Here is a 6,360-nt window from a genome sequence, read left to right on the forward strand (position 1 = left end):
CTGATTTAAATGAAATTTTGCGCGAAGTATTTTGTTTTAATATCCAACAACTGTGCCAAGTATGGTTTAAATCGGTAACTAACCTGATATAGATGCTATATAAACCGATCTGGGAACTTGATTTCTTGAGCCTCTAGAGGTCGCAATTCCTATCCGATTTGGCTGAAATTTTGCATGACGTATTTTATTATGACTTTCAACAATTGTGCCTAGTATGGTTCAAATCGGTTCATAACCTGATATAGCTGCCATATAAACAGATCTGGGATCTTGCCTTCTTGAGCCTCTAGAGAGCGCAATTATAATCCGATTTGCCTGAAATTTTGTATGACGGATCCTCTCGTCGTACCATCAACATACGTGTTTATTATGGTCTGAATCGGTCTATAGCCTGATACAGCTCCCATATAAATCGATCTCTCTATTTTACTTCTTGAGCCCCCATAGGGCGCAATTCTTGTTCGAATTGGCTGACATTTTACACAGGTCTCCAAAATATACTTTAATTGTGGTCCAAACCGTACCATATCTTGATATCGCTCTAATAGCAGAGCAACTTTTTTCTTTTTTCCTCGTTGTGCCTAAGAAGAGATGCCGCGCAAAGAACTCGACAAATGCCATCCATGGTGGAGGGTATATAAAATTCGGCCCGGCCGAACTTAGCACGCTTTTACTTGTTATGATTTGCAGACATTGTTCGTTGGTGTACCTTACTTAGTGAATTGACAGTGACAATTCGATCATTAGTGAAAGAGTGCGTTCTCATATTAAATTCAAAGTTATCAAGTCCCTATTGGAAAACCCTTTATAATAAGTATAAAATATTTTCAATTTTTCATATAAATTTTTAGATTATAAAACATTTACCTTTTGCTGTGTTAGTCATCTAAAACCTTTTAATGGTTATAGTGAAAGTGCAAATGCTATTTATTTTGTGAAAGTCAACTCCTTATCGTATTGAAACTGTGTAGCGCTTGTAGTCAGCCATGTTAACTCGCGTAGCGGTTTTAGTGGCATTTTGTTTAACAATTCCACTTGTAAAGATATTAGTAAAAATAAAAAAAAAATTAAAAATATTAATACATTATTATAGAGAAACTTTCTTTGCTAATATTAAAATCATACCATTTATAGTTATAATGTTTTATTGTATTCTTCTTCTCTATGCCTCTCAGTTCGTTTCCTGTTTAACATACATCAAGTTGACAAATCTTGTATGTAAACCGAATCCAAAATACTTTCACAACCATAGTTGCCTTCTAAAGGCAGTCGATCGCTATAAAACGGTGGTTAGAATGCGTTGTTGGAGCATTAAAGAACTTCGTAATATAAGTGTAAGTTAAACAAAAAATAAAAGACCCTATGCTCTTGGGCTTCTCATCCGTTAAGTTTTTTGCAGGCAAACTTCGCCTTATACTCTCGCAATTCGGCAAATCTCTATCAACCATTTTTGATAAACGTAACCTTGAATGTATGCAAGATGTTTTCAAAACAATTTCAGGGACCTTATGGAAAAATTGTTAGCATCCTTCTGACAAAATTTACAAATTTGAATCACTCATGTCCATATTCGGTAAGGATTTTTTGAGTTTTTGAGGTCTGATTTGTTATACTAATTGAATTGAAATCATTTTCAATGTCTTTTTTAAGGGACTTTTAATGGCCGAAAATGGCTATTTTGATGCCAATCTTTTGCCCGTTTCACTGCCTGTTAGTTCATACAAAGTTGTAATTGCAGTCTTTGAAGGCTATCCCTTGGAAAATATAGGAATTATGGAGTTCTATGCCGATATTATAGAACCAAAAAAGCGATTCCCTTCAAGGAATTCCAAGAGAGCACAAATTGCATAGCTCAGCTTACGATTCAAACACCTAAATATGTTTTTGACATTTCAAAAATAAAGAGCAGATTAATTGCAATTGAATAATTTTTAATGTAGGATGTTGTCAAAAAACACAATATGCAAAATTTTACCAAATTCGAAAAATATTTGTGCCCTTAAGCGGTAGAGCTGAGAAACTATCAATAATCGCAGTGTTCTTGCCAAAAACCGCAGCAGTGGCCACATTGCATGAACGTCACCCTCACCCTGCCGGCGTGGTGTTAGTCGTACGGCATGGTAATCTTAGTTTAGCTTTTGTTTCTCTTTTCGTTTTTTTTCATTATTCGATTTTGAATGTGAGCTAAGCTAAGGTGTAAAATTTGAGTCAAGTAAAAAATTTTTATTTTTCTACAAGCCTTTGGAGGCAAAATACTTACATTTGGATAAAAAAAATAAATTGATAGTTGTTGTCTGCTTATACATGCCACTGGAGGCAACCTTAATAATATTTTATCAATAAAATAGAGCACTAATTATTCTACACTAACCGAACCGGGCCCGCCCCGCTGCGCCTTCTTTAAATCTCCAATACCTTTTTAAGGTGGGGACACTTCGCCCTGAATGCGGATATCGAATTCGTGTCATTGTAGCCTATGACGCTAAACGCGTTTGAATCCTGGCGAGAACATCGGGCAAACCGGTGGTTGGCGACATTTGCGAGTTACAATGCCATGCATGGTTATTTCAAACATTTCCCCAAAGAGGTAACGCACTGCGGGACGCCGTTCGGACTCGTCTATAAACTAAAGGTCCCTTATCATTGAGTTTAAACTTGCATCGAAAAGCACTCATTGATGTGTGAGAAGTTTTCCCCTGCTCGGTTCCTGGTGTTTTTAACAATTAGAGTAATGAGAAGTGCTTTTTAGGGGAGGGATGGCACCTCAGACATTTCGACTCAAATATGGATATCAAATTCGTGCTGCATTTCCAAATCCCTTTAATTTGAGCCCCATATTGCCATGGCCGGTAAATACTATATGAACCGTTTGGAGGGTGTTTTGGGGCTGGGTCGGCCACCGGCACTTTGCACTGAAAATAGATATCAAATTCGTTCTTTATTCCCAACGGAAATGAAGTTCAGTTTAGGGGGAGCTTTAGAGCGTACCCCAAAAACACTTGGCTCCAAAATTGGATATCAAATTCGTTTTCTACTCTCAAATACCATTCATTTGAGTCCCATATTGTCATAATGGGTCCCATATTCGTATTCTACTCTCCAATATCTTTCATTTGATACCTATATTGTCCCAATCTGTCCACTTTTGATTTTGGATTGGGTTTTTGCCATAAGGGGGAGGGACCGTCCGATATCGAAAAATCATATAGCCTATGTTTCCTTCCAGACCACCCTACACAATATGCGAAAATTTCGAGAAAATCTTTTCTGCCGTTTTTCAGTCTAGCTAATGGCTAATGTGCCCGTTTAGGTCGTTTTTGTGGGGGTGGGGTGACCCCCTTAGACTTCGACATGAATTTGTATACCAGATTCGTTATCTACTCCCGCATACTTTTCATTTGATACCCATATTGTGCTTATCGGTCCGCTTTTGATTTTACTTGGTTTTTTAGGGGTAGGGGTGGAGGGTCCGCCCCCTTCTGTTATGAACAAATTGCAACGCCTATTCCTACTTCGTGACCATATTCGTAATCTACTCCCGAATACCTTTCATTTGAGTTCCATAGTGTCATGATCATCAAATAAACCTATTTTAAGGGGTTTTAGGGCTGGGGCGGCCCCCCAGGTAATTGGACCAATCTTTTATTATGAAATTCGTACTCTACTCTTGAATACCTTTCATTTGAATCCCATATTGTCCCGATCGGTCCACTTTTATTTTTGGATACTTTTGGGTTAAGGGGGAGGGTCCGCCCCAGATATCGATAGAAATCGGTCAAGATTTAGATATAGCTGCCATATATGTATATCGCCCGATTTTCACTTCTAGAGCCACTGTTAGCTCATTTATTTATCAATCTTGCCAAAATTTGGTACAACGAATTCCTCGACGACTACCACAATATATGAGTTTGTCCGAAAATGGTTCAGATTTAGATATAGCTCCCATACACATGTCATTTATACAGCGTAGTTATTACATATTGAACATATTCGCTCCAAATTTGATAAGGACTGTTTAATAACCCATCTGAAAACATCCGTCGAAGTCCATCAAATTTGTTTCAGAATTGGATATATTGGGTTGCCCAAAAATTAATTGCGGATTATTTTAAAACATAGTAAATGCATTTTTAATAAAACTTAGAATGGCCTTTAATCAAATATATAATTGTCATTTTGTTCGATAACCTTTTGCCATCTTCCTGGCAAATTTAGTATTCCAAGCTCTTAGAACTTCTGGCCTTTATCTGCAAAAAACTGAACCAAGTGCGATTTTATAGCCTCATCGTTGCCGAAATGTTTTACCATTTTACCATTTAAGGAGTTCTGCAAAGATCGAAATAAATGGTAGTCTGATGGTGCAAGGTCAGGGCTATATGGTGGATACATCAAAAGTTCCCAGCCAAGCTCACTCAGTTTTTGGCGAATGACCAAAGATGTGTGCGGCCTAGCGTTGTCCTGGTGGAATATGACACCTTTACGATTGACCAATTCTGGTCGCTTCTCCTTGATGGCTGTATTCAATTTGTCCAATTGTTGAAGTAAACATCCGAATTAATCTTCTGGTTCCTTGGAAGCAGCACAAAATATACCACACCCTTCCAATCCCACCAAACAGACAGCATAACCTTCTTTTGGTGGATATCAGCCTTTGAAGTGGTTTGAGCTGGTTCACCATGCTTGGTTTTCGACTAACGTTGTTGTAAACAATCCATTTTTCATCTCCAGTTATGATTCGTTTTAAAAATGGATCGAATTCATTCGGTTTGATGATTCGGTTGATTCGTTTTGTTAAATGAATTTCGTTCAATACATGTGGTACCCATATTAAAATTGACGCCAAACAAACAAATGTAAACAAAATTTCGCGCACTTTGTTTCTAAAGCAAGCTAAAAGTCACAGCTGATAACTGACAGAAGAAAGAATGCAATTACAGAGTCACAAGCCGTTGAAAAAAGTTGTCAACGCCGACTATATTACTACTATATTACCGACAATTACTTTTTGGGCAACCCAATAGCTCCATCCGCATAACAGTTCATATTCATTATTCTTTGTGTGCCTCAAAAGAGATACCGCGCAAAGAACTCCACAAATGCTTTCCATGGTGGAGGGTATATAATATTCGGCCCGGCCGAACTTAGCACGCGCTTACTTGTTTGTCTTGGGTTCAAATCCCTCCTTAGTCCCTCCTCAGTCAGCATCCGGTATGGTGGTCAGTCAGCATCCGGTATGGTGCTCAATCATAGAAGTGGCGATAAAATGCCCCCTGCACCGCGCCTTGTGCCACTTTCTCACCTATATTTATGCCATGGGACACCAATTTATCCACCTGTTCCTTAGGTGATTAGTGTAAAAGTGCGTTCAAAAATAAAATTCAAAGTTATCAAGTTCCTATCGGAAAACCCTTTATAAAGCATAAAAGCATAAAATATTAAACATTGAGCTTTTGGCCATTTCAAGCATTTTAACTATTTAAATGGTTATAGATGAAGTGCGAAAGCTGTTTATTATGTGATAGTCAAAGTTTGGAAGTGTGTAACGCGTGTAGTCAGCCATGTTAACTCGCGTAGCGATTTTAGTGGCATTTTGTTTTACAATTCTACCTGTAAAGAAAATTAGTAAAAAATTAAAAAAAAAAAAAACAGAGAAACTATGGTTTGCCCAAAAAGTAATTGCGGATTTTTTAAAAGAAAGTAAATGCATTTTTAATAAAACTTAGAATGAACTTTAATCAAATATACCTTTTTTACACTTTTTTCTAAAGCAAGCTAAAAGTAACAGCTGATAACTGACAGAAGAAGGAATGCAATTACAGAGTCACAAGCTGTGGAAAAATTTGTCAACGCCGACTATATGAAAAATCGGCAATTACTTTTTAGGCAACCCAATATTATCCCTAATATTAAAATCATACCATTTATAGTTATAATGTTTTATTGTGTTCTTCTTCTCTATGCCTCTCAGTTCGTTTTCTGTGGAACATATTTCAAGTTGACCAACCTTGTATGTAAACCGAATCCGGAATACATTCACAACCATAGTTGCCTTCTAAAGGCAGTCGATCGCTATAAAACGGTGGTTAGAATGCGTTGTTGGAGCATTAAAGAACTTCGTAATATAAGTGTAAGTTAAACAAAAAATAAAAGACCCTATGCTCTTGTGCTTCTCATCCGTTAAGTTTTTTTCAGGCAAACTTCGCCTTATACTCTCGTAACTCGGCAAATGTCTATCAGCCATTTTTGATAAACGTAACCTTGAATGTATGCAAGATGTTTTCAAAACAATTTCAAGGACCATATGGAAAAATTGTTAGCATCCTTCTGACAAAATTTACAAATTTGAATCACTCATGT

The sequence above is a fragment of the Stomoxys calcitrans genome, chromosome 5, assembly GCF_963082655.1.
Source record: "Stomoxys calcitrans chromosome 5, idStoCalc2.1, whole genome shotgun sequence".
In the NCBI taxonomy this organism is placed as follows: domain Eukaryota; kingdom Metazoa; phylum Arthropoda; class Insecta; order Diptera; family Muscidae; genus Stomoxys; species Stomoxys calcitrans.